The sequence below is a fragment of the Rhincodon typus genome, chromosome 8 (assembly GCF_021869965.1).
Source record: "Rhincodon typus isolate 14 chromosome 8, sRhiTyp1.1, whole genome shotgun sequence".
Taxonomy (NCBI): Eukaryota; Metazoa; Chordata; class Chondrichthyes; order Orectolobiformes; family Rhincodontidae; genus Rhincodon; species Rhincodon typus.
Genome location: NC_063339.1, coordinates 91,015,506 through 91,021,605, shown reverse-complemented (window position 1 = coordinate 91,021,605; position 6,100 = coordinate 91,015,506).

The window sequence follows — 6,100 nt, the reverse complement described above, 5'->3', positions numbered from 1 at the left end:
AGACATGGCTCAGGGATGAACAGGACTGGCAGCTTAATGTTGCAGTGTATAGATGCTATAGGAAAGTTCGAAATTGGGTGGTGGGACAAGGGAGGATGAGGAGTGGCATTTTTGATGAAGAATGACATTACAGCTGTATTTAGGGAGGATATTCCAAAAAGTACATTCAGGGAAGTTATTTGGCAGGAACTGAAAAATAAGAAAGATTTGATCACCTTACTGCAAGTGGAAATCGATAAATAAATTTGAAAGAACATCTCAGTTATCTGTAAGAATAATAGTTGGTTATGGTAGGGGATTTTAAATTTCCAAACATAGACTGGGACTGCCATAGTGTTCAGGGCTTGGATGCAGAGGAATTGCTTAAGTGCGTACACAAAAATGTTCTGATTCAGTATGTGGATATACCTTCTAGAGAAGATGCAAAACGTGACCTACTCTTGAGGAAATAAGGCAGGGCAGGTGACTGAGGTGTCAGTAGGGGAGCATTTTGGTGCCAGTGACTATAATTCTGTTAGTTTTAAAGTAGTGATGGAAACTGATAGACCGGATGTAAAAGTTAAATTTCTGAAATGGAGGAATGCCAATTTTGACAGTATCAGACAAGAACTTTCAAAAGTTGATGGGGGGTGGAGGGAGCTGGGGATGCGGATGTTCGAAGGCAACGGGACGGCTGGAAAATGTGAGGCATTCAAAAGTGAGATAATGAGAGTCCAGTTACAGTGTAAAGGGCAAGGCTGGTTGGTACAGGATATGTTGGATGACGAGAGAAATTCAGGTTTTGGTCAAGAAGAAGAAGGAAGCATATGTCAGGAGAGACAGCAGAATTGAGTGATTCACCAGAAGAATGTAAAGGCAGCAAGAGTGTACTTAAAAGGGAATTCAGGAGGGCAAAAAGGGGACATAAGATTGCTTTGGCAAGTAGGGTTGTAGAGAACCCAAAGGGTTTCAACAAATACATTAAGGAAAAAAGAGTAACTGGGGAGAGAATATTGCCCCTTAAAGATAAGCAAGGCCACCTACATGTGGAACCGCAGGAGTTAGGGGGGACGTTAAACTAGTATTTCCGATCAGTGTTTACTATGGAGAAGGATATGGAAGATAGAGAACACATGGAAATAAACTAACATCTTGTAAGATGTCAATATTACAGAAGAGGAAGTGCTGGGTATCTCCAAACGTATAAAGGTGGATAAATCCCCAAGACCTATCAAGCATACCTAGAACTCTGTGGGAAGTTAAGAAGTGATTGAAGGAAAAGGGGGACTATAGACCAGTGAGCCTGTCATCAGTGGTGGGCAAGTTGTTGGAAGGGATTCTCAGGGACAGGATTTAAATGTATTTCGAAAGGCAAGTGATTGGGGATAGTCAACATGACTTTGTGCATGGGAAATCGTTGATTGAGTTTTTGGAAGAAATAACAAAGAGGACTCATGAGGGCAGAACGGTGGACATGATCAATATGGACTTCAGTAAGACATTTGACAAGGTTCCTCATGGTAGACTGGTTAGCAAGGTTAGATCACACAGAATAAAGAGAGAACTAGCTATGTGGATACAGAGTTTGCTCAAAGGTACAAGACGGAGGGTGGAGTGGAGGGTTGCTTTTCAGACTGGAGGCTGTGACCAGCAGGATGCCACAAGGATCGGTGCTGGGTCCACTGCTTTTCTTCATTTTTTATAAATGATCTGGATGTGAACATAGGATTTATTGTTAGTAAATTTGCAGATGACATCAAAACTGGAGGTGTAGTGGACAGCGAAGAAGGTTACCTCAGAGTACAAGATCTTGTTCAGATGAGCCAATGAGCCAAGGAGTGGCAAATGGAGTTTAACTTAGATAAATATGAGATGCTGCACTTTAGCAAATCAGGGGAGAACTTATTCACCAAATGGTAAGGTCCTTGAGAGTGTTGATGAACAAAGAAACCTTGGAGTGCAGGTTCATATTTCCTTGAAAGTGGAGTCACAGTAGATAGGATAGTGAAGAAAGCGGTTGGTATGCTAGCCTTTATTGGTCAGTGCATTGAGTATATGAGTTGGGAGGACATGTTGTGACTGTACAGGATGTTGTTTATACCAAGGATGCTGCCAGGGTTGGAGACTTTGAGCTACAGGGTGAGGCTGAATAGACTGGGGCTAATTTCCCTGGAGTGTCGGATGCTGAGGGCCGACCCTACCGAGTTTGATAAAATCATGAGGACACTGATAGACTAAATAGGCAATGTCTTTTCCCCAGGGTGGGCGAGTCCAAAACTAGCAAGCATAGGTTTAAGTTGAGAGGGGAAATATTTAAAAGGGATCTAAGGAGTAACTTTTTCACACAGAGTGGTGCGTGTATGGAATGAGCTGCCAGAGGAGTGATGGCAGTTGGTACAATTACAATATTTAAAAGCCATTTGGATCGGTATATGGATAGGAAGGGTTTAGAGGAATATAGGCCAAATGTCGGAATAGCTTTATTTAGGGTATCTGGTCGACGTGGACAAGTTAGACTGAAGTGTTTGTGTCTGTGGTGTATATCTCTATGACTCTATTTTGTTAAAAATGTTGCTGTTGTATTTGACTGAAGATTGGCTTGTGATCATATCTCACACTATCTCCCATACCAGATACAGCTCAGAGTGCATTCTCTCTCACAGACACTTTGCCCCCACCTTTTTGGACCCCTTGATGTGGAGAACAGAGAGGTTAGTATAGCTCAAGCTTTATCCTTCCATACGCTGACCCCTCCCTATCCGAGAAATGTGAGGAATAGAGGGTTGAATACATCTCATGCTGTATCCTCCCATGTTCCCACCTCTCCCTGTCCCTATGATGTGGGGAATGAGGGATGAATACAGTTTATTGTATTTATGCGAGTGGTCTTTATGTAATCTGAACCATGGACTGATTACAATAAAAGCACTTCCCAAAGGTGAAGAACCTTGTACATCAGAACAAGGACTGAGGGGCAGAGAGCAGATGCTGTTCTCACATGTCACTGAGATTAAACTTGGCTTCAAGTATTAGGAAAAATATGCCAACATAAACTGGTCGGGAAACTTGCGAAACAAGAATGTTAGATTGTAGTTAAACTCATTTTAATATTTCTGAGTTGGTGGAGTGGGCAGATAGGTGGCAGACGAGGTTCAATGCAAGTAAGTGTGGGGTAATGCACTTTGGTCACAAGAATTCTGAAAGATAATTTAAAATAGAGTGTACAATTCTAACGATGGTGCAGGAGCAGAAGGCCGTGGGTGTTTCATTGAAGGTTGCAGGCAGGTCAAGGGAGAGAAGTTAATGAAACACCCAATGTTCTCAGCTTTATTTATAGGGGCATAGAACGCAAGAGCAGGGAGGCGATATTGAACAAGACACATGTTAGATTTCAGCTGAGTATTGTGCATTTGTGGGCACCATATTATAGGAAAGTTAAAAATGCATTGGAACGAGTGTTGATGATTTGCAAGAATGGTTCCAGGAATGAGAAACTTCAGTTCCAGTGATCAGATTGAACAAGTTGGAACAGTTCTCCTCAAAGAGAAGAAGGCTGTGAGGAGATTGATGCAAGTTTTAAATGTCAAAAGCGGGCTTGATAGAGTCGATAAGGAGAAGCTATTCCCACTTGTCATGGGAAAAAATAATGAGAGGGCATAGATTTAAAGTGATATGCAAAAGAAGCAAGGGTGTTGTGAGAAAAAAAAGCTTTGTCACACAGTGAGTAGTAGGGGTCTGGAATACATTACCTGGAAATGTGGTGGAGAGAGGTTCAACTGAAGCATTCTAAGAGGGTACTGGATGATAATTTGGAAACATCTCCTGAGAAAATCCTCCCACGTCTAGGATCGTTCTTGTTAAAATTCTCCGGATAGCCATTCCTAAAATAAGGGGACTCAAACCGTTCACAGTATTACAGGTGTGATCTGGTTAGTGTCATGTATAGTTTTAGCAAGACATCCCCACTCCCTTTAAATAAAGGCCAACAGACTATTTACTTTCCAGATTACCCGCTGAACCTGGATGCTAGCTTTTTGTCTTTCAAGCACAAGGTCCCACAAACCTCTCTGTGCTGCAGCTTTCTGCAGTATTTGCCCCAGGTAAATAACATTCACCTCTCCCAGCTTTCGTGCCAACATACAAAAACCTCACTTTTCCCACATTATATTCCACCCGCTGAGTTTTTGCCTGCTTGCTAATCCTATTTCTATCCCTCTGTAGTTTCGTTGTCCATCTTCACTGCTTGCCTCCATCAATTTGGTGTCATCTGAAAACTTAGCAACAGTACATTCTCTTCTGTCTTCCAGATGATTAGTATATATTGTAAATAATTGTGGACCCAGCAATGATCCCTCTGTGGGGATCCACAAGTTACAATTTGCCGTCATGAAACTTCCTCTTTATTTCGACTCTCTGCCTTCAATTCATTACCCAATCCTTGACCAATATCCTTGACCAATACATATCCGCAACAGTGTGGGTTCATGAGTTCTTACTGTCTGAAGTAGTCTCATATGCAATACCTTACCGAATGCCTTTTGGAAATCCAAACATATTTCATTTATTGGTTTCTCCCTTATTTATCTTTCATGATTCCGCCTGAAAATATTTTAATAAATTTGCCAGCTATGACTTCCACTTCATGAAATCATGCTGACTCTTCTTTATTCTTTAATGTATTTCTAAATGCTCTGTTATTCCAACTTCAATAGACTCTAACATTTCCCAATGATGTAACAGGTTGTGAAATTGAGTTGTGGGTCTGGGCACTCAGAAAAGGGGGCTATGAAAGCTACCAATTGTCATAAAGACCCAAATGGTGCATAAATGTCCTTCCGGGAGGCAACCTGCCACCCAGTCTGGTCATACAGACTCTGCCGTCAATGGGCTGGTGCGGATTGAGGGGTTGGGAAAAGAGAGAGGTTTGAAAGGAGGACATGGTGAATCAGAGGGATATTATCGAACAACAGGTAAACTATAACTTAAAAACTGACATGAGGCAAAACTACTTCTCTCAGAGGGTTGTGAATCTGTGGAACTTACTGCCACAGCGTGCAGTGGAGGCAGAATCAATCAACAGATTAACGAAAGAAAGAAACGTGTTTCTCACGAAAAGTGGGATAAAGGGCGATGTGGAGCAGACAGGAAAGTTGAGTTGAGACTGGATAAGATTAGCTATGATCATAATAAGTATCACAGTGGACTCCAAGGGCTGAATTGCCTACTCCCGCTCTTAATTCCGATGTTCCTTTGTTGTTCCATCTGCAGTTCTTTGGCTTTTAATCTCCAGCGGCGGGCGTAAAGGGGTTCAGTTGAGGGAGATGCAGGCTTGCTTGGTGTGTGGTGAACAAGACAGTAATGTGAAGATAACAGTGCAATCATGTCTTGTTGATTGGCAGAGCAGACCTGTGAACCAGGCGGCCTATTCCTGTTCCTAATTCCTGATGTTTAATTGACTGGAGTAAACAAAATCAAAATGTCACAGTCTGACAGGCAGTCCTTACTTAACATGTCAATTTCATAATAAAAGAACAAATGAGCATTTACATCAGAAGCAAAGAAAATTGACCATTCTTTTGAGATGTAAAGAATATTTTCTGCAACTGCAGTCTGGGAAATGGGTGATGGGACAGCAAAACACGTTAGCATTGTCTCAAACTGACAGTTTGGACATGGGGTAAAAAATATTATATTGTCAATTCCATAGGAATTTTGTTTTTTTTTTATTCATTCAAAGGATGAGGGGATCACTGGAAAGGGCAGGATCTATTGCCCACCCCGAATTCCCCAGAGGACAGTTAAGAGTCAACAAGAGTCTGTGGGTCTGGAGTCACATGTCGGCCAGGCCAAGTAAGAATGGCAGTTTCCTTCCCGAACTGAAGTTAGTGAGCCAGATGGATTTTTCCAACAATCAGCAATGGATTTGTGATCATCATTAGACTCTTAATTCCAGATATTTGTTCAATTCAAATTCTACTGGCAGCTATTGTGGGATTCTAACACAGTTCTCCAGAACATTACCTGGGTATTGGATTAACAGTCCAGTGATAATACCACTAGGCCATTACCTCCTCTAAATGTTGCCACAATGTATATATTTGGCAAAATGTTCTGACTGTAT